Below are 24,249 nucleotides of genomic sequence, written 5' to 3'. Positions count from 1 at the left end.
TCCAGAAAAAATTCTGGAAAATATATGTTACCACTGTAAAGAAAATTTGTATTTTTCTTCAAAACTTGATTACCTTGGTTATCTTTTACAAAATCCCTTATCATCTACTAAATCAGATGTATAACATTAGCCTATCCGCCAATTTTAATATAAAAAGTTTTTCTTACTGTCCGTTGAAGAGCTACTCTCACAAACAGACCGTAGAGCTCAATTTATTTATTGGGGAGTTAGCAGTGTTCTTCACATCTAACCTAGCTGCCTGTGCCTTTGTAAAGGCTAAATCACATTTGTTTCTGGGGAAGGAAGATTTAAGTTCCAAGCCACAATCTCACAGCACTGGAGGCTCTGTCTTTGAAAGAGGAAGACTGAACATATAAAATCTGCCAGAGAAGGTTCAGATAGGTAAATTTGACAGAAGGACAAGTCTTCAAATTGTGTTACTTAGCAAGATGTGGAATAAATGCGCCAACTGTACATTCTCCACCCTCATTATATTCTTGGAGTTTTGACTTCCTCTGTTACTCCCTAGCCACAGATAGGTATCTAAACATAGGGAAGGCAGACTGTTTTCACAGCTGCTATTACCGTGTTGTACCTATGTACTGTAGGCCACACAGGGGGAGAACAGTCATTCGACTATTAAAATAATAATATGTAGTTTAAATCAACGGGCTTTAATTGTGCTCCTTAACATTCAGTTTTCTACCTAGGAAAAATGTTGCTATGAAAAGGATAATAGGTTTCTTTGAGGAGTCAGAACAGAAAAGAATGCAAGCCACCAACACTATGCAGCCCTTTGGCTGTACTAGAAAGCACCCACATAACTGTGTGTTTCTAAACATAACAATGCCTCTCAGAGGCATCTAATCACCTGGTGGGGTAATGTGACACCTCAGAAATATAATTTTCCCCTCCTAAATTACCACTAAGGAGATAAAATAATAGAAGAGTCCAAAATGTAAAACTCTCATTTCTTTTCAAATGGGAAACACCATTCCCTTCCCAGTCAAATACTCTGATATGTCTTATTTCAATTGTGGAACAAGATACTTATGTTTAGTACAAGTCCTGGTATATTACTAGCACTACCACAGTTTTACTTCACTATCCATTGCTGGCTCTTATTGGTCAGTGCAATTGTCCAGTGGCCTAAAAAGTAACTTTCTTCCCTTCATAAGTTGAGGTTAGGATCACAGGAAAATGGTCCTGTAATTGATACATATGTTGGTAGGGCCAGAGGACATGTCAAGGATTCTGAAACATTTAAGAATTCATTATCCAAATCTGCAACTTTTGGAAATTCATGTAGGTCCATTACAATGAATGGAGCTTTGACAATAGGCCAGATGATGACATGCCTAGAAGAACAAAAGAAACCCAGCATTGATTAGGTTTTCTTTATTGTTCTAACTCTTTCTTTTGCAGATTTAGAAAATTCAAGACAACAGCTTAAAATAACCCTACTAGTTATTATTCCAAGACCAATGTTTTCTTAATAATACAGGCAAAATATGTCTGGAATTTAGAAAAAGAGTGTATTTCCCAACAACACACCAACCAATCAAAAAAAACTACGTTCCATATCCAGAACAAAAAAAATCATGGCTGTTAGAAAACAAGAAAAAGTACATCATAAAAAAGAAAATACTGCTAAGACTAAAAATCTATAAAGTAACTCTGACCTTTTTATATACCTCATAAACAGCACAGAAATATTCTTGCTTCTGCCAAAAATTCCAGTTTGCAATGGTGTTCCAGATTTTCATTAGCATCATAACCACTCAAACTGATAGCCATTAGCTCATATTTGTTTCTCTTTTCCCTTTAGGAAAAAAAATTAAAACCACCCCACAGGTCTGTGCTATATCATTATGACATCTCTTGATTGTGAAACAGCAAAGGGATGACAATGCTCAGGTCTGAGACATGCCCAAACTAGAAGTACAGCCTCTTCCAAAATCTGAGCTTGAGCCTGCATTTGAAATAAGCTCTTTTCTCAAAACCAAATGTTGCAAGAGTAACATTTACCTTCCAAACTGGGCAGCACCCAGGAGGTCATTAGTGATAATAGCATCACTATCCTCACAAACAGACTTCAACAAATTCAGTGGCTAAACAAATAAAAGCTTATTTTTATTTAGTTTTTTCAAGTCTGGTAAGGCAAACAGGCACGAGGAGGCAAGATGGTTGGTTTTGCAACAAATATCTTTCCTTAGGAATACAGCAATAGGTATGGCCTCAGGTGCTACTGAATTCAGTTGCTTCTTATCACAGGGAACCTTGGCATAATGTACATTTTGTAATCTGTTTCCAATCTATCTTATAAGTAAGTAAAGGAGGAGATTTTCTTTCTATCACACCAGTGATACTGAGTTCCATACCTCTCATGAATCACAGGAGCACCAGTGAAGATTTATGCCAGACCTCTGTGGTAGGCTCCAAATTGATATTCACTAACTATGAAACACTTCATTTTCCTGTTGTTGGTTCCCCACCCCCCAGATTAGTTAAGCCATACAAGCCTCTGGATTTGTTTGTTGTATTTTTTCCCCTCCAACTCTGAATCTATTAAAAGTGCTCTGTAGTTAAGCAGAAATGAAAATCTCTGAGCAGCAATACGTTAGGCCCTGACTCAGGGAAATATTTAAACACATTACACACTTTAAACCTTGTTTAAGATGCTTCTTCAGAGCTGGCACCTCTTGGTAGAACAGCACATGCATATGTTGGCAAAAAAGGGTACTCTGTTTAAGAATTTAAGACCCTTTTGAGCATAACCTGAAGAATAAGCGGGTGTGTTTTATGGGAATAGTCTGGCTATGTAAAAGTGTGTGTGGAATAATCACTACTAAAACTAGAAAACAACAACAAAAAAAGAACAAGTCAAGATTCCTTTTTTCTTTCTCCATTGAAAAGGAACAAAGTAAAAGGAACAGAGAAATAAAAACTCATTAGTCCTTGCTTTTCGATTTCTCTTCCCTGTAATATATAGATGGAAAACAAAACTGATTAACAGGAATTTGGCTTGAGGTATGATATTTAGGTGTCACAATAAAGTCTATGAAATCCTCACCGAATATTGTCTCAGCTGGTTTGGAGTACACTTTGCAGTCACAGTACCCGATTCCTCATCAGAAATGTTCAACACCTCAGGAGTTTGGGTCCTGTTACAAGAGAAATAGTTGGAAGGAACTGGAAGTGAAAATAATCTTTGTAGCAGATGATGTGGTCATCATAAGCTCACTGTCAGAAAATACTGGTAATTAATGAAAGGGAAGCAAAACGATTTCTTTGTATAAAGCATACTAAACTACAACAAGGAGCAGGCCAGAAGACAGGGAACATCACTTACAGAACAGTGAAAACAAGAATAATCAAATTGAAATGAAAAGCGGAGTTTTAAATGAATGAACTTCATTTGTAGGATGCCTAAGTAAAAAAGCATGGACTCCGTAATACCATATAAATTTATCCTGGTCAGTAATCTATTTTAACAACTCCGTGTGACTCGGTAGTGGAATAATTCCTAAGATGTGGTTAGATATGCAAAGCATTATTATTTTAATATTAAATACAAATATGATTACTTGTATTTTCAGTTCTTTCACAAGGGCAGTCACAATCAGTTAAGTCCCAAATTTGGCAAGTGTCTGCATGAGACTTTATTATTTAACTCCACACTCATAAAGTTCACAAAGAATAAACCTGATGAAGTACACATGCATTTTAACAAGTAAAAGGGACAAATGAATTCATTGTCTGTTGAAGTAGTTTTATAATATTGAAACATATGCTGAACCAAGCTGCAAGCCATTAAAACAAATCATACAGGCTTTAATTACCGTCCAAATCTGCATTATTAAAGTAATAAAATGACCCTAAAATAAATATTATGGAAGTCATGTTGTCCCTACAAAAGAGCGCAGCAGGAGAGAGAGATACAATAAAACACTCTAACATTAACGTGTTGTATGAAACAATGTGGCATCCCACAGAGCCCAAATAGCAAGAGTAACTCTGGCCTTCCATAACTGCAGGGAAAATTATCCTCTCCTGTAATTTGTCTTTTTTTGGACACATCCACCAGACTTGCAGAATTACCTAACACTAGCGGGAGCTATGGATGCAGAAGATATAGCACATGGGGGCAGTGCTACCAGCACTTTCAGACTTGCTGTACGCATCTGTCTTCCTGTCTGCACACCCTCCACTTCTAAAAATTTAGGTTAATCTCCCAGAGGGGAGTAGGCGGGGAGAGTTACGTATTTCAAGACTTCAGGATGATGATGGCTCACTCCCTGCTAGGTGCCGAGTGCTTTCCAACTCCCGCTGACCCCAGTGCCGACAGCACGTCACACTGCACGCTGAGCATGTCACACTGTGTGCTGCCACTGAAGTGAGCTTTGCCTGCACACCTGTAATAAGGTGACGGAGCTGGTGTACAGCAATACAAGTCTGCTGGGCTCTGTCTCATATCCGCTGGGGAAGAGCATTGCCGAGAGTCCCTGCAGACCACCAGTTCTGGGGGACGTCAAGGCACAGAGATGTCAGAAGCTAGATGCTGTGATACAGAGTGAGGGACTCATTCAGCTTCACTGTGAAAATAGTATCAGTTTAAACAATAAATTCTGGCACTAGTATGGCAGTAAAATACAACAGAGGAGTCATTCTTGAGATTATCCATGCAAAGAACATTATTCATATGACATTCACATATGAGATTTGGGAGGGTCAGCCATAAGTGGTTTTGCTTTTTTCTGGGCAACTGCTGATCTCCAAATACATGATCTAGTACAATTTCTTAAAATAATCTGCTATTTTAGAATTCTTGATATATGATTACGTCACTTATGATCTATTGCAGAGCCTACACTGAAGCAGGCAAAGCATAGAAATATTTCAACCACAGTATTTGCTGCCATTTCCTATATCATCACATCACACGTTGATTCTGACAACAGAAGGATGACATGGGCACTGAAATAGTTGAATTTGAACAGAAGGCCATAGTTCTTATTTAAACATGTATATCCCAGAGACTGAGATAAAACAGATACTGGATTCTATTCCCCTCCTCTCTACTCCAAACTGGGAGATATCCAAATCCTTTAGACAAATCAAGAAGATGAGGACAACTCCTCAGGAGGGTTTCTTTATTTACAGATATAGGTTGCTGAACATTCTGCTAAATCCCACAGGCTACCAGCTCTAGGTAGAAGCCTAGAAGAGGCTACTAGCTCTCTTCTAGGTTTCTCTCTGATGGCTGACCCTGAGCACAAGGTCTAACAGACTGCTACCCACCATTCATCTTTGACTGTCACCAAGTACCAAAAGTATTCTATTGCCTTTGCACTCTGGTGCAGCAAAAACAATCCTGAATACCTTCTGCACTGATGCTTTCACTGTAGGATACGCCCTAAACTTTTCTTAGTGCTTATCACATATGCCACAGCCACATCAGCTCCCATACCTGCAAGGACTCCCCTGATTGCTCTATGGAGTGATCCCAGCATTTTTGCCAAAGCTTCCTGCTTAGCCATTACAGAAAAGCATTTATCACACATAAAACAAAACATAGAAAATGCACTCCAGCTCCAGTAGAATGGGAAGCCATTTAGAGTATTTGCTGTAAGTACTGCAGTCTTAAATGCAAATTATTAGTTATGTCGACCTACAACTGAGATGAGTCCCCAATTACTAAGACTCTTAGCCTATTTTTGGCAGCAGTGGTACCAACTTGGATCTTTGGTTGGATCCTCACAATGTGGTCATCTCTTCCTGGGTCTGAACCATTATCTACACCCTCTTTTCTTTCCCTTCCAAGAACTTTGTGTCTGTTGGACAGGGAGAAAGCTCCTCCTTCCGCTACAAGCAGAGATGAGGATTTAATCTCCCTAATCTTGCCTGTTCTTGCCATCTGCCTCCTCAGGTTTGCAAGCTTGCTTAGCTTCTCCTCCTTGCTGGGACTTAAGACAGGGTTGTTTATCTCTCCATGTCACTGCATGATACCACTGTCAGTCTCTCTCTCTGATTTCTGGCTGCTTCTCAGCCTGGTAATTTCACAACCTGGCTACGTGCTCAAAAAGTTCATCACACTCACACCCATGACACCCTCCTCTTCCCTCAGATCCTCGAGGGACTTCATCACAACTGAAGGACAGTATGCATGAGAAAAGAAAAAGAAGGAAGGTGAGAGACTAAAAATATTATTGTCTGAATAACAGGTGAGTCAAATATCAAATCAAAACTGAAAACTAATATATGATAATGGTCCCAAAGCTATACACGTAATACAGTTACATTCTATATCTTTATTTTCATTGCAGAACATTGATTTTATCTGTATTAGAGTGTAAATACATATCAGGATTGTAAAAAAAAGAAAAAAAGATTGACATTTATCTGCTCTAAAAACATGAAAATTCGTTGAAGTTTCACTGAATGTACAATGATTAGGCAGAAGGAGATAATTAAAATATTTGAAGTTCTAAATTTCAAGGAATATTCAAAGACTGAGTGTTTAACAGACCACTCTTACACTTGTACTCAGGCACATAAAAGAATGACTTGCAAAATTAATGAGCCCTGACTTTTTTCCAGTGTGACCTGATAAGATTTTTTTTCCTTTTACAAGTACCATTATAATCATATAACAAAAGACACTAACTTTTCACTTGAAGGAAATAGAATAATTCCAAAATATTGTAATATTATACATCAATACATCTAAATTATCTTACTTAGTAATGAAAGCAGAGGAGCTCACACACAGGCATCTCCACTGTACAGCACCAGCTTTTGAAATTTGCTCAGCAGTAATTGACCACATGAATAGTCCTTTACTGTGTAAAGTCAAAATAGTGACCTCAAACCACAAGTGACCACTTACACTAACAAGGCAGCTTAGCAAGCTATTACCTCTCTTTGTTTTAATTACCAACTTCCACGCCTCTGTTTCTGTATGTTTGCAATTATTTCACCCAGCACTGTCTGACCCATATGACAGATAAAGAACAAGTTCACCAACATTAGCAGCCATTCCTGTAGCTCTGAGGTTGACTTAAGGGGACACAAAGTTCAGTGCATTGGTCAGTAAGTTAAAGCTCAAGACTGGATGGGAGCAAAATCTGTGCATATGCAAGCAAGCACATAGCAGAAGTCCCTTTGTAAAAGGCAGCTTACTGAAACTGAAATGCGTAAATTAATTCCCATGTGGGGAGTTAGCAGGGAGTAACAAGGGTACTGTAAATTCACACTGTTGTTCCCTGCGCATTCACTTTTTTAATGCAGAAAAATCTAATTGAGTACAACCTTAGAACACATTTAATCTAATGGTTATGGCACTCTCCTAGAAGGGGAGATATCAAATTTCAGCTGGGGACCGTAACACGGGTCTCCTGCCTCCATGCAACTGTTCCAAAATGCTGAAATAAAAACCGTCTTTGTGTGAAATGTAGTCATGCTCTGCATGTGCCTGCCAGATGAAATCCTGAGGTAGGGTGTGTGAAGAACCTAAACTGAGCACGGAGAGCCCTTGGCAGACGTGGGCACCAATTAGAGGCAGCTGCCTACAACTTAGGTGTCTGTATACCTACTAATGTATTGAGATACTGTGGGGACTTCCCTAGAAACCTTTGGTATCTAAACACATTTCAAACCTCTGAAGGTAGGCAAAACTGAGTTTTTGCAGATATGAGTACATGTAACTGCTGAAACTGTCATTGTATTTTATTTGCTTTAACAATCATCCATCTATTACAACATATACAAAACATTTTAAATATTATTTTATACCCAATGCCTTTTTCACTACAGTGAGGTTACAGAATTCTGTTCTTCATGTCAATATGGAGCAATGGGACAGAACAGATGGTATGTTCTGATCAATGCCTGTTATCTTGCCTTTTATGAAGACAAGTATCCAAGACTTCACCCTCCTTCATGTTTTAACTTTCTACAAAGCAAATGGTCATAAAGATAAATATATTTGCCTTACTTTCATTTTAGAGACCATTTTTAGAAGATGGCACTGATTACTACCCTACATTCAGGCCTTTGTTATCTTTTTAGTTTTCTAAGTATTAACAACATTTAGATGCTTACTGTGTTTTTCGTTTTAAACTCCTACTGATATTTTGCAACACTGTAATTGCAGAAAGGCATTTTGATTCTCTTTCCATTCATTTCACTTGGGATCTTAGTAAAAAATAATTCTTCTCAAGTTTTATGTATCCGAACAGTCAAACATTCTATCCTTTGGAGAAATGACTTCAGAAAAGTCTCAGCAGCTATGAGACAACCTTTTATTACATAAATTCTCTGATTCATTTTCAAGCTGGGATTAATCAGTTTTAATCAGCTATTTTATAGCCATAATGTGAGAAGCTCTAAGATTTATTTGGAGTATTACTACTTTTTTTTTTTTCTCTGCACAATCTATTATCACAATAAAGCAAAGTAGACCATGTCAGTGACAAAAATATTACTCCCTTCTCCATCACTCAGAATTGGGATCAAGTGGTTTCAAGTCAATCAATTTGGTCAAGATAATTTCTAAAAAATACAGGTCTGTTTATACAGTTTATACATGATAGAAGTAACGAATCCTTTTTACAGATCGATCATCAAAACCTTCCATTTCTTCTCTCCTACTGCATCTCTGTGAGCAAATTCTATGGATGAAACAGATAGATGAACAGTGTTATCTATTTCCCTGTGCTTTTGGGGGTAATAGATTAACTAGCAGCTCAGTAATGCTAACTTAATAAGCACTAAACACACACAACATGAAGTTTGCTTCATTTCCTGAAGTTGACCAGGTGGTAATCCTGGCCTGACCTATGTGTCCTGAAAACTGATTTGAACACCTTCCAGCAAGTGCTACAATTCCTATATTAGGTGATTAATACATGCAGAGCACAGTACTTTCTTTTTAGCGTCACTTGTGTCTTAATGGATGTGGAACTTAATGATACAAAGCAGACTTAAACAAATGCTTTTTCAGTCTTACTTCTCTACATTAACTATCCAGCAAGTTCTTTCCCGCAGACAGCAGACAGCAAACAGCATATATTAAGAAATGAACATGCTAACTCTTATTTTCAGAGCTACTTAATAAATCCTGTTTTTACTTATCACTTTAGGAACCAGAAATTACTGGGCTGATTTTTTTTTTCCTGCCCCTTGGTGAAATATAAGATTAACATTTTAATTTTAAAATTAATTTTGTAATAAAATGATACATCTATTTCCACAAAGTTACCATTTTTTATGCCTTTCCACTTACGACCTCTAACTGAAGTTCTACTATAAGAAGGCTCCATATAGATTCAACAGCAGAAGATATAATATTCCAGAGACTATAATGAGTAGAAACATAGCTCACATAATCTGAAATATCATCTAAGAATCTATTTTTCATCACTGACTAAAAAAAACCTTGAGCAACCAGGCTTATCCAAGTCTTTAAACTAGGTGCCTAGTTTATCTATATCTAAACCTCAGTTTAGAGGGTGTGAACAGGCCCTTTCAGAAGAATTATTTCAGACAAGTTAATTACATCTTCATTACTGTTTCATTAAGAAGCACTAAGAAATCTACAATGTTTGATTCAGATCAGAGATGTGCTTTCCCCATACTATTCACAACTCCCTTGATGTTGAGATAGTTACATATATTCACACAGTTTCAGTCAGTCAGTACAGATACATAGAGTTTGGTAATTAAATTTTGCAAAGGTGGTCTGTGCACCAGGCATACTCTATCCCTACATAGCTCATGTCACCTGGATTGCACCTTCTGTACTCCAGGACTGCAGAGACTCACCAGATCTTTCTCTATTCATGCATTTCCAGCTTCCCAGAGGATGCTGTAGCATGAAGTATCAGAATAGAGAGCAAAGAAAAAAATCTGTGTGGTCTCATTTCCAAGCACCCATTTGCAAACAGAAGTTAGTTAAATGACTTAAATGAAGAGGAATTGACAGAAAAGGAAAATTAAGTAGAACAGAATGACCTTAGGAGCACATGGCAGGGAGAGGAGACCCAGGCACTGGGAAAAGAATGGCCAAAATGAAAGGATAGGACAGTAGGGGGAAAAAAATTAAAAAAAAAAAAAAAAAAAAGGAAAAAAGGATAAGAAGAAACAAAGCAGAGATGGATTTGTGAGAAAGAACAACAAAGGTATAGAAAAGACACTCTGGGACAGATGCAGGAAAGAAATGAAAGTCTATTAGAGGACATGGGCTAATATGAAGAGGAACAGAACCATGAGAGAATTGGCATTTCCAAGACCCAATTCTCTGCAATTGCAACATCACTTCTGAGTAAATAACATCACTTTTGAGTAAAGAGCTATGAAGCCCAGGGGCAAAATACGTGCTTCCATTCCCCTCTAGTGGCAGGTATACTTCAGAAAAACACCCATCAGTGTTTTATTGCTGTGATGATGTTCAAGGTAACATAGTAACCTAAAGTTTTAAAACCTGTCAGTGACCTCTGTAGAGTGTACATACTATTTTCATTACTCTTTCCTCTCCTGTTTTTTTCTTTCTTTCTTTTTTTGACATTTATGAAAAAATACAGTCAAAAGCTACATTATGCAGATGTTAAGTATGCAAGTATAGAAAAATTAGGAAATTAAGTTTGCATATTAATGCACACCAAAGGGCATTGCTAGGACAATACATGTAATAATACATGTAAATTTTCCTAAGAAATATCATCTGCTTAGCTCCAGACTGGATAGTTCTCACTAAATGCACAGATATTTAGTACTGCTATTCCATCACATATACTGGGAAAATTTCATTTGGCATTTTGAAATTATCGATTTTGTGCAATAATGAAATTGATTTGCAAGTTAAAAAATGTCAAAGAGTGCCTTCCGCTTTGATTTGCTTTCCTTTTCTTTTTTTCTGTGATAAATTTTTTCTCTATATAAGCATTTCCAGCATTTCCAACATAATGATTTACTTAAAGAATTCCTAAAAATTGAACTTCATTTTACTATATTTATTGCAGGAATACTGGTTCCAGTAATACATAGAGATAGCTATTACGCTAAGATTTAAACAAGTCACAGAATCACAGAATGGCCTGGATTGGAAGGGACCTCAAGGACCATGAATCTCCAACCCCCCTGCCACAGGTAGGGCCACCAACCTTCCCATTTAATACTAGACTAGGTTGCCCAGGGCCCCATCCAATCTGGACTTGAACACCTCCAGGGATGGGGCATCCACAGCTTCTCTGGGCAGCCTGTTCCAGAGCCTCAGTACTCTCATAGTAAAGAACTTCCCCCTGACATACAACCTAAATCTTCCCTCCCTCAACTTAAAACCATTTCTCCTTGAAGTCTGTAATAGAGTCTTAATGTCAGAAGCTGTTCTCTTTGTTTAGTGCCAACCACAAGAAAAAGTACTATTCACGAGAACCTCAGAACTGTTGTCAGCTCAACCGGTAAGAGGTGACCAGGAAATCAGAGATTAGGCAAGGTTAGGAGAAGTGCCCAAAAGCTAGTGGTAACACTGAGGAGAAAACTCAGAAATCCTTAGTTCAGTGACTCATTGATGGAATCATGCTTTTCTTCTAAGCCACACCCTGCAGTCACTTAGTATTTATACAGTACTTATGTAGTACTTGAGCATTTATGCTAGCAAGAATTCCTAGAAAACCAGTGAGGAAAGAAAGAAGAAAGACAATTACAAGCTTCAGACCAGCAGTTAACATTATTTTCAGCAAGGCAAAACATGAATAGAAAGTACAGAGTCAGTGGCCTAGTCCAATAGGTAGACAATTAAAGCCACAAATCTATTGACATCTAAAATTAATATGCACACCTAAGTGTTAGTGCTGCATAATGACACATACACAAAAAACCTCAAGTGATTATTAGATTTCATAACTGAAGAATTATTATTCATTATTTGGGTTTCAGTTGCTGCAAACAAAGGAAATGATCACATCAGATTCTGCACACTCCAGAAAATAATACCTCTTCAATATGTCCTCATCTTCTTCTAATTCCAAGTCCTACATTCAGAAATGGGATTTCTGAAGTAAAAACTGGAGTACAAGAATAACTATTCTGCTTAATATTTACTCATTTTTCTATGCGTTACTGTGGTGACTTTATTGAGATCAGATGGAGCACTTAGAAATGAATTATTTTTTTGGTTTGGAGTTTTAGAAAATTATAGTGAATTTAATTGTTTGTCATCACTGAGATTATTAAGTGTTGGCCCTCCACTTATGACCCAATTTGAAATTCAAACAAGAGCAGTCATAATTTGGGTCACTTGGTAAACCCTAAAAAAGACAAGTGGAACCTAATGGTTTCAATACGATCTATTATATAATTTTTTTCATATAGAAATTCCTCAGAGGAAAACACTGTAAAAGTTAACAGATCTTATTAATTCTGTTCCCTTTTATCTTTCATTATTATCCTGAATGTCACTGTAGATTCTGAGCAATCTTGCTTTACCATAAAGTTTTTTGCTTATGTTTTGGATTAATTAGAAAAGTTTTGAAAACATTATAACAATGCCGCTGAAAAATAGCCAATTTTGATTCACAAGTATGCAAAGGATTAGTTGGTAGCATTCAGGCCAGACTGCAGGGCTTAAGCCCAGAAAACTCTAATATGATATAAACACAAGCAAATAATGGCATGATCACCATTGATTGCACAACTAAGAAAATGTTCAGAAGCAAGCCAAAAAGAAGTTGATAGTACCTACCTGTTTGTCTATGGTGAAGATTTTTGAGTACATTATCTGTGTATGAAATTCTGAAGCAGTGTTTCTTTTTGAGTAAATGCAGATGCCATTTATAAGACCTGAGGAAGTTTCTTCTAGCACAGAACATCATTGAGTATGAGGTCACTCAAAGCGGACACAGCATAAATGAACTCTGGAAGGACGGTGAATATCAGTTATGTCTAACAGCAAATATTTTTTTCAGTTCACCATCAAAATCAGCAGAATTGTTAATGTCTAGAAATCTTAGTGAAGATATCAGACTCAAAGAAGAGTATTTATTTAAATACATCGGGGTTTTTTTTTTTTGTTTTTTTTTGTTTTTTTTTGTTGGAGTGAGCTTTCCCTTTACTCAATTTAATTTAATTCAATTTATTGGCAAATAAAATAGGTTAAGATAGTGAGAAGCAAAGACAAAATTATAACACTTTCCTTCACACCCTCACTTTTCAGGCCCAACTTCACTCTTTCACTCCCAGTTCCTCTGATTCTTCTCCCCAGCAGCACAGTGGTTGGGGAACAGGGCTTGCAGACTGTCCATAGTAGGTCCCCCTTTGCCTCTCCCTCTTCCTTACACTTTCCCTTATGAGGGCTCTCCACAAGCCACAGCTGCTGTCAGGACGTACCCAGCTGCTCCACAATGACCCTAAGGACAGGTTCACCGGCTGCCTGGAGCACCTCTTCTCCCTTCCCCACTGGCCTCGGTACTCCTTCTGTTGCATTTTTTTCCCCTCTGCCTCCACTGTGTTTTCAGCCTTAAATGCTTATTCCCAGAGGTGCCATCATCTTGGCTGCTGGGCTCACGGGTGCAGTGGAGCCTTGAAGCTGGATGCAACCAGCACAGGGCCTCTCCTCACAAAGGCCACCCCTATCAAAAAACCTGATACCTGCACCCAATGCAATGCACACTGCTGAAGGACAGGAAGCCATTCACTGCAAACACCCCTCAAAAGAAGACTTGTTCCAGTGTCTCTTTCTGGTTGTTGCAAAAGAGGTCATCATCGCCAGGAGAGGCGAAGCTCACTTTACACGTGACGAAACAGCAACCACATAAATTCCCAAAAAAGCCATGTGTGAATAATGTTTGAGTATGTCTTTTCCATCTGGAAAAAAATATAAAGAACAGTAATCTGGGGGAAAAAACATCTAGAAAGTGACATGGGAGAAATCACATTTTCTTGCTCTGATCCTTCAGAAAATAAAATCTTTTATGACATTTGATGTAACTGAAAGGTACAGTAGTAAATAAGTAGTGTATTTTCTGATCATCCTAGTAAACACCTCACTACTGGCTAACCACGCAGGCCCAAAAGGAATTACAAAAGTATAAGCTGGAGTTGAGTTCAAATTGAAAAACTTCTGTAATTTGCAGTCAGACTTCATAGTCACTAAGCACAGAATTAACTGCTCTGAATGCATACATATACATACAATTTAATGCAGTTGTACTGACTGAGACCTGAGTTACTCACTGTGTCAAAGCTAGAGCAAAGAAAAGTTATTTCCATATGTCTCTCCCATGCAATTTTAAGCACTTGGTTACCAGAATGATAGAAAAGCCAGAGCTGGGGGGGAGAAATATCACAAGCATGCAGGACCACAGAGCTAACCTGAGGTCTGCTCAAAAAGCAACATGCTTCACTCTGGATTTGATAACTGATGATGATGAAAACAAACAAACAAACAAACAAACAAACCAGCATGACAAAGTGAGGATATTTTCAATTTGATAAATTTGAATAATATAATTTTCCTCATTCTTTATCTGGCTATAAGAAAATATTTCAGCAGCATCAGAACCAAGTTTTCAGTTGTAGCAAGGAAAACTTCAATACACCCAGAAATTTAGTGGAAGATGCAATATGCAAGGGGACACAGCCACTCTGTCTCTCTTTTCATCCCTTTGGGCTTCCACCAACTCCCACCTATTCTTCAACTAAATTCCTGCAGTCATACACAAACTCTCTACCCAAGGTATTGTCATATTTACAATCATTAGAAATTCCTCTTTAAATGGGATATCGAAACATACATCTAAATACTCCTGAGTAATTATAAATGCAACAAAACAAAGGACAACAAGTAGTAGCTGGAAATTCAAAAGAAACCGTGGCAATTCTGGAAGTACTGCAAGAGGTCTAATACCTAACCATGCATGTTAAATTTTACACAAGTAAAGTTAAGTTAAAGTTTAACACAAATTCCAAATGCATTGAACTGTATTTCAGGTAGTTATGTTTGCAGTCATTTTACAAGTAATAGTAAATACTGCTTTCAAAGCTTAACAGAGACACTGGTTTCTGTCAATATTAGCTTCATGGCAACAGTACTATTAAACTTGATATCAGCCCATTACATCTTTAAGTTGGAGCATAAAATATACTATTGATATTAAATACAATTTGGTCTGATTAAATTCCTAATCACATGGTATTAAATTCTGATTATTGCAAAAGGTTTACTTTACAACTACATGCTACCACAGTCAGATAAAATAAAATTTCAGTTTTACAGTCATATTTGAGAATGTTACTACTTGAACTGAAATTTGAGATCCTTAATGTTTCTAAAGAATTATTTGAAATCAAGAAAGAGCTATATTCCAGCAAATTCTCAGACAGTGGAGTTCCCAGTGGCACTGTTACAAGAAATTCAAAATCTCATTAGAAACATTTTTGAAGCTATTTGGACTCTAACCCAAATGAAAAGAGCTAGAAAAATGGAATGTAAATTTAATAATTTTTGTTTCAGATATGTATTCCTACCCTAAAAAGACGGGGCTGAGCAATTCTACAACAACAGTATTTCTCAACAATAATTCTTGGCTAAGCTTGCTGAAATCTATAGATATTTTTTAGGACAAATTGTAAAGAAAGAATTTATCACATATTTCAGTGTTCAAGATTCTGTTCAAAGACTTAAACAGAGCTAACATTCTAGTAACCTAACAGACATATATAACTTTAAATTAAATGCAAGACAATATTTTCCGAGAAGAGTCTGTTTTTTAAAGGACAATATTATGTGTCAGGGTTAGCATCCAGAACAATAAAATATCTAAGATCAAACGTGCTTCAAGGACATTTATGCTCTGAAAAATCATATTTTAGATAAGGGTTCAAATAAATATTTAAGAAACGCAGTACCTTTGCTGTCTTCTGATTTTCTTTTTCTTCTTTTAGTCACCACCGTTAAGATACTATTGCAAGATCACAGACATACCACTCCAGTTCCCATTTGATTCATATGTATAGACGAAGCAGGCCAATTCCTGAGTAGCATTATTTAAGGCAAACTGGATGAAGTCCCAGAAGGAAAATGAATGAATTAAATGGTAGCTGAAGTCTTGTGATCTTGTTCATGACTGTGATCTTGGACAAGTAGTTTGGTGGTAATGAAAAAAAATGTCTTAAACGGGTATATGTAAGTATTCATCTGGAAATGCCATAAAAAAGTCATCTTTATTCTTAGATCCTGTTTGATCTGTATAACTATGCACACTCTTATGAAGGGAAAGAAAGAGAAAAGTTTTATGTCATATTCACAGCACTGCTTTTCACTTATAGAAGAAAAGGATTGTAATTGTTGCTTTGCGAAATTAAAAAAAAAAAAAACCCTATCTTTGAACTAAACAGATAAGAGCCTATTTGCTCTTAAATGAAGAAAACTAGTTTTGTCATTGTACTAAGATATATAAAAGAGCTATTTCCATTCAATTTAAAACATGACTAAGATCTATTCTCAGTTTGAGAGTTCAAAGCAACCACCAGTTACTTCATCAAACATGGTAAAAAAAATATTAAATGGACAGATTTGTGTATTTTGAGGCCAGAAGTATTATTTTGATTATCTAGTCTGATTTCCTGTCAAATAACACACAGCCTCCTGTACAGACCCTCATTAAGTGATTTAATCATCAGCCTTTATTTTCAGATTCTACTTGACCATATGGTTTATAAAATAACAATCTTAATTCATTTGATGTTGATATTTTTTTACGTTAGTTCATGTAGAAAAGGGACCAACTGACTTCTGCAAGTACCAGAAAGGAAATGAGATGGCCATTATGAGTAACTAGCAATTGTACCTTAGAGTTTTACATTTTCCTGTTTCTGAAACTGCCAACTCATTCACAGTTTATCATCATCTCCTACCTCTTCAAAGTCTCATTAGAGAACTTTGATATTTACGGCAAGATAAGTTTCAAGATCCTCTAAGAATATGCACATCAGAGGCACGTTCCTATTTCAAAGAACTTGTTGAAGATGCACTCAAACTGTTTTCATTAATACTCTCATTAAAAAGAGGCATGGCTAAAATTTTCATTGGCACTTGAAAATGCAGTGAGACACATCGCAGACTTAGAATTACTTTTCCATTTCTTTGCCTGTGCCAAATTATTAAACGAGAACTTAACACTAAATCTACTCTCTTTCTGTTTAAAAGATTGGGGCATACCAGCAAATGGGGAGGGCACCTAAAACTACACCTGAATTTCTTGGGCTATCAGTCAACAGAGAAATAATGTTGCCATAGACTCTGATTTACCTTTTTCTCCATTACAAAGGTATCAGAGCAACTCTTAAAGTGACATAATTCATGATACATGGCTTGTTTGATGGAAAAACACAATAAGTAGAACAACTAGCAGAGATTTCCTTTTCCTCTAACATCAAAAACAGTTTATTCAATTTCCTAGTGTCTAAGACTTCAGCAGAGCTGATTTATTAAACTGCAGCTCAAAAACAGAGTGATACCCCAATTCCAACAAATGACCTCTGGTTCAGGAACATCTGGTTCAACAAAGGCACAAACACTACATCTGTAGAGAGTAAATTCATTAGCCATAATGGAACGTGTCAGCCAGTAATATAGAAGTATGGCACATGGAGTAAGTAATGATGGGTTTTACTGTGTTTAAAGGTACCTTGACACATATGGTTCAAGGGTCTTATTTCCTAGGGTGTCACCATCTGCCTAGCATTAATGACGAAGACAGATCCTAGGTCCAATTTACACAGACAAAACATCTTTTTCTTTAGGGATCAGGTCCTCATGTTTTGATTACATCCTCATCTGTAGGCCCTCCAACGGTGGTGACAGAAAATCCTTTCACAACTACTTACTAATTTTTCAGCAACTGTGATATAAATAGTTGGCAGTTTATAAATCAAGGATTATAAAATCAATCCCTTCCTTAATCTCTGGGAATCATATTTTGGTTATTTTTTCTATGTATCTCTGGTTTATCAGGATAAGATGAATTTGCTTCATATTTACTTTATGGTTAGTAACATCTAACTTGATGGAGAAGTAAACAATATAAAACATGACACCTACTTTCTCATATTCCTAGGCAGGAAAACAGGTAGGAACAATGGAAAAATAATTCACTGTACCACGAAGAGAACTATCTCAATTTGGCTCTCATCAGGAAAAATATCCAGAATGGCTCTACAACAGTTCTGAGAAATGTCCTTCTACTTGGCCTACCAGCAAACCAATCTTTTAGAGGGGGAAGAATCTGATTCACTCTTAAGGCTAAGAAGTAGTCTTGATAAGCCCTCATTTATTTAGTAGCCTAATGTACAAAATATATATGTAGGGAGTGATAGACTAGGATTATTTTTCTTCCACAGCTTCTCAGAAGAATACCTTACTTCATGGGAAGAAAGGAGAGTTGACTTCTTCAGTTCTTTCGCCTTGCCTCTAGGAATTCAATACTCATTTTCAAGATGGTAAACCTGAACAGAATCTTATACAACAGTATTTTGTAAGGGGACGGAGCTGAGGCATTCTTGAAAAAAAATAAGTACTAAGCAGTGACATTCAGAGATCTAACATACAGGAAAATCTGCTCTGAAGACTCAGCTCAAATTTACACACAAATTAGGCACTAAGACATCCACCACAGTCATGTCCAGACATACAACAAAGTACAACTAATGATGTGTAGGTTTCTTGAAGGTATAGAATCCTCTTTTCCACAGAAGTAAGTTTTGCAATCAAGTGTTTTGGTCACCAGGTCGTAGGGAGGCTGAGATAGTATATTAAAGGCTTGTTCAGTCTCCTTTCCCTCTCCTGTGAGCACACTTCACAAGTAGCATTATCTATCCATGCTGAGCTCTCTACTAGGTTTACTTTGATTGTTGGAGAGTAGAATAGAAAACAGGAGTTTTAAGAGTCTCTCACTGATGAGTAACTGATGTAACTTTAGCTGAGCTGGTGTACTGTGTTTCTTTTATGGTTCAGTTGTGTTTTCATGAGGCTGGAGGAAGGATCAAATTAATGTATTGATTAGCAGTTCCAGCTGCAACATGCACTTTTTCTATGGCTTAGAATTTTCAGAGCAGTGATGTATTTATAGTTGGAAAAATACAAGCGCTGTTGTGAAAGTAATGCCTCCTATTTTATCTATTTTATTAGGTTGTCCCATGACATCAGAGGTGGATGTTGGCAGTATGGCAATAGAGATTGAAACTTCCCACCAAAATTATATTTCATTTTGTTGCCATGTGACAGATGGAAGCAGAAGGGCAGTCTGACAAAATGGCACCTGATGTGGAAGCAAGTATCAAGCAAAGGGGTTGGAACGAATTCCTCCATGTGGAAAATATGGTACCCATTGACACTTCCATAGTGCTGATGGAGATCAAACAGTGGATGTGAGTACAGTGAAGCAGTGGGTTATGAGTTTCAGCAGTGATTACAGAGACATGAAAGACAAGCCACATTACAAACAGCCATATACAGCTCATCACATCATGAAACAAAGAGCATCTCCATCAGCTCATCTGTGTGAATCAGTGGATTACAATAAGGGAACTGTGTACAGAGCTGAAAATTGGCTTCAATGCATTGGAAACAACAGGTGGCAACATAGGAATATCACAAAGTTTGTACCAGGTAAGTCCCAGGAATACTCACACAGGCTCAGAAAGAATACCATATGCATATTTATCAGGACCTATAGAAGCAACACAAAGCTGAAGGTGACAGTTTCCTGGATTACATCATTACCAGTGGTGACAACACATCTTGTCACTATGAGACAGAGTCAAAACATCAGTCCACGGAGTGGCAACAAGTACCCCATCAAAGAAAAAGTTCAATACACAGCCCTCAGCAGGTAAAGAGATATACATTATCTTTTGGGATAGGAAAGGGGTCATCCTTCTGAATTTCCTGGAAACTGGACAAACCATCAACTCTGATTGCTACATCACAATGTATAATAAATCACTGAAGGCTCAAACCTCCAGAGTCAAATCAGAGAAGAAGACAACCTTTTTCCTGCAGCACAATAATGCTATGCCCCAGGCCAACTTGAAGACCATGGAGCACACTGCCAGTTTTAGCTGAACAGTCCTACCATACCTATAGTCTGGATTTGGCACACTCTGAATTCCATCTTTTTGGGTTGATGAAAAGTCATTTTTCTAGCAGTGACAGCACTACAGCAGCTGTGACGCAGTGGGTTACCTCCACTGGTGCAGGATTTTATCATTATTATTTTTAAAAGCAAACACAACATGCTAGTTCTTGTTCACGGTTGTTGAACATGCATAATTACTATTGGTGACTATGTTGAAAAATAGTTTATTGTAGCTGAGAACTTACTTTATGAAACAGTGTTACTGTGCTCTTTGTATCTGTTGTAGTCTCCATGGAAATAAATAGGAGGCATTATTTTCAGAGCTATCAACACAATTAACAGTTAATTAAGGAAAAAAGCTCTCCATGCTTATAGTTTGATCAGAAATTTTGACGAGGTAAAATAAAATAAGAAATTATATATTAGTTATGCAACATGAAAACTGGTAGATTTTTGAGAAAGGAATTCAAAACATGGTGAATTCCAGTAAGATTCCCCTACAGCTCTACTGTTACTAGTACTTTCCTCACTTAATGTGCAAATTATTTATTTTATTTTTTATTTAATTTAACATACAAACTGAAAACAGCTCCAGTTGACCCAAGCACATAGCTAATGCATGTGAGAAGTTTGATATTGTTTGCATTAGAAGGCGAAATTGGCAGGGGCACTAGATGTCTCTTTGATGCGATCCCACTTAACTTACAATAGATGTGCATAAAGCCTGTCTTCCCTCAGCTTTGTATGGAAGAGATAGGAGGTATTTGCTTACACTTCCAAGACTCTTTCCATCAGATATTCTACCCCAAACGCTACCTGGAATACTCACTGTCTCCAGCCACCTCTCCCAAATGTTTTTTTTTTTCTCTCAAGGAAGAAGCAAGTCCAAGCATTATTTTGGCTTTCTTTCAGCTGCTATGCAGGCCTCACTATGTATTTCTCTGCCATTCTTTTTCATCCTCTTTTTCTGCTACTTGTAAACAGATTCTCCTTCACTAACAATATTTGTTGCACACGTACTCAGACTCCAGGGGAAACCTCAAGCTCCATTCTTACACTCACGCTGCACATGGCCTGGGGTTCTGGGCACATGCAGAATAGTCAGAGGCTGCCTAAACAAGAACAAGATAAACTGCTTCTGACATTTTTCTAAATGACCTCACATGCTTATCAGTTCCAACGAGATATCCTGCATCTACCAACATAGGAACAGGCAGATTCAGTTAGAAACAGGAGTAACACAGAGACATCTCAGTATTATCATTTTTACCATTTTTTTTCATAGAATTCTCTATCTTGTTCCAAAGCATAACCAGTTACAAAAAGGGTTAATAAAAGCATCCTGCTTGACTTTATAGTGATAAACTGAATAATACTGAAGAAGTGCTCAGACACTGCAATAGTATAGAAATAAAATGAGAATCTTCACCAAGTTAAACCGAGGTTTTAAGAGGGTTTTTCTAGTCTTTCATAGTGGAGAAGTGACATTTTCCTTGAAAACCACCACTGCATCACTGGATCAGAATAGGGGAGAAAATTACTTTGGGTAGAATACAATCAATATCACAGAGAATATCTATAATGAAATCACCTTGTGCTAAATAAGAAAATTAAACCAACACTTTGTAATGCACTGTACAACTTAGTGGTGTCTGCCTCCAGGAGCTATGATATTTGTGGTTGGCTCTGACAAGTGCTGAACCTTTTCTGTACAAACTTTATTGGTCATAGTACCTTGGGTCACCACAAATCCACTAGCACAGGGCACAGAAAAAAAGAAGCAGACACATACTCACAGGGATAGCAACAGCTGCAGATTGATTCAGGGATGTTCCACACAGGCAAGAGGAACCCAACTTCAACCTCTACTTGGCAGAAACTGAGAGAAAAAGAAACACACTCAGTGATGGGAAATGGCAGACAGAACATGAAGCTGAAAATTTTCTGAATTGCAAAGAACCATAGCCAACTTCATACTTTTCTAACAGTATGTTTCACTCTTTGCCCACAGCTGCTGGACAAACTACAGTGGTATAGATGGTAGGTCACCTAACTTGCATCACAGAGAACAACAGGAGCTCTTCACAGTGAGCAGATTACTCCTACTCTCAGAATTTCAGTCCTTCAAACTCTGCCTGTCCTATGAAGCAGTGAAACTGCCTTTGACAAGTTCTTTGCAATACCAGGCAAAGTATTGTTTGGAATACCAGTAGTCATATAGAAGAAAAAGAGGTTGACTCACCCAGCAGGTGACAAGGATCTCTAGCTGTAGAACACTCCTTCTAAGGAAGGCACCTTCATAGACTAGCCCTTAAAGGAGCCCAGGAGGGGCATGCGACCATTCTGATCACATGAGAATCACAAATTGTTCACACTTGTGCTTCCAGGGCCAGCTATAACCCCTTCACCACGTGCTCAATCATCAGTTCAGGCCATGACCAAACAGTTCTCCTACACACCTCTCTCCAAGTTTTCCCAGATCCCATGGACACCCATGGGTATTTTTACCCAACCAAAACAGTTTAGATTTCCTGCTGACACTCTGAGTATTCATCAGGGACTCATCCTCTTTCCCTCCCAGTTACAACCTACATAACTTACCTGCATCTTTTTGGAACAAGCTGGAAAGTATTTTCTGTTCCTATAATTTTTATACAGATTGGCTTTAAAGCAAGACTGGCTGATTTAAAAATACTATTTTTTCTTGATTCATCTGCCTACTCAGTAAATTAGAAGCACTGCCTTGCACGACCTTCTTACTAGTTCTGGGCCTTAACTATCAACTTCTATTAACATCAACCAAATTCTCTTCCACAGCTTTTAAAAGACTTTTGTTCAGTTGTGGTGTCAAATTAACTGTTTCCTCCAAATGTGTGCATTTTTGACTCACTAATGTCCCCAGAGCATTAAAGGCTCTCTTTCTAATTAGCAACATAAATAAAATTCCAGCTTCATATTTCAGTTGTTCATTTCTTGATGTTTTCTCTCATACTTTCACACTTGAAAAACAACATGCAGTTAGTAGAAAAATATAACAGAGGCTAAATAACAGTAAGTGCTAAAAATGTTGGCTGATCAGTACACTATAGAAAATCGGAGATGGGAAAAGCAATATTATTTGGTGTCATTAAGTCCCAAGACCAACTTTAATGACTTTCAATATTTGAAAAGAAAATAAACACCTTGTTTCCAGTTTCTTCCCTTTGGTATTTTACTTCTAAGATGCTTTCCAGATTTGAAATCAGAAAAATTAAATTCTTGCAGAGTAGATTACACTAAAAAATCATCTCTAAAATAACCTCCAATTTTAGGTATGAAATCTACCTTCACATTTATTACTCTTTCTACATAATGAATTCTCCCTTAAAAAACAGTAAGTCAATATTCCAAAGTTTTACCTGCCTTGTGTAGAGAGGAAAGAGTACTTGGAACCTGAAATTGAACTTAAAGCACAGAGAAGAGCTGGGGCAAAAGAGAAAGGGTGGCATTCAGGGTAGGCTCTGTATGAATCCTTCCTATTTCAGTATAGACTAGACAAAGCAGGGATGTTCTTTAACTTGTACTCAGTGCTGTGTTTTAGAAGGGCAGACACTTAGCTGGGACCAGCCAGCCTGCTTCCCCTGCTGCAGCCACCCAGGCAGATGGGGAGCAGCCATCTCGGGGTCTGCTGCTGAGACCCCCTGCCTCTGGGAGACTTCCCAGAATGTAGGACTCACCCACATAAGCAGGCACTTCTGCTTCACCTATGTCTCTCTGAGGTAGTGAATTTCACAGAGTTTTATATCAAAGGATCTGCAAAAAGCCGACAGCATGCTCTAGGGAACTGCAGTTGAGGCAATCAAACTCAAAACTAGAAGACTTGGGTACTATTCCACTGGGAGGGCATTTGCTTACTAAGCTTAGACTATGGCACTGTATGAACACTGTCTTCAGCCTGTTTTTAACTTTATTCAGCTCAGTAGTGAACTTTGTCACATCTAATCCCGTTTCCAGGAAAACTAACACAGCATTTGCAAAAACAAGGTAATTTAAAATACTTCTCTGTTTGATTATTTGCTGACTTCGAATCATCTCCAAGGAGACTGTCTGAAAGCTATCCAATAGCTTTTGGCAT

The 24,249-nt window shown here is 37.5% G+C and overlaps 1 long non-coding RNA gene across 1 annotated transcript in view; it reads right to left on the bottom strand.

The window, feature by feature from the left end:
* Positions 1-22,020, bottom strand: part of LOC112532429 — a 28,835-nt gene extending 6,815 nt beyond the window's left edge. The window contains exons 1-2 of the long non-coding RNA XR_005859646.1: positions 21,932-22,020; positions 3,074-3,164 (exon numbers count right to left, since the gene is read on the bottom strand). This is a non-coding gene — a long non-coding RNA (uncharacterized LOC112532429). The remainder of the gene's footprint in view (positions 1-3,073; positions 3,165-21,931) is intronic.
* Between the last annotated feature and the right edge of the window lie 2,229 nt (positions 22,021-24,249).

This window comes from Gallus gallus, chromosome 4 (genome assembly GCF_016699485.2).
Source record: "Gallus gallus isolate bGalGal1 chromosome 4, bGalGal1.mat.broiler.GRCg7b, whole genome shotgun sequence".
Lineage (NCBI taxonomy): Eukaryota > Metazoa > Chordata > Aves > Galliformes > Phasianidae > Gallus > Gallus gallus.
The sequence above is the reverse complement of the archived record's forward strand: the minus strand, read 5'-3'. Positions and strand labels throughout refer to the sequence as shown.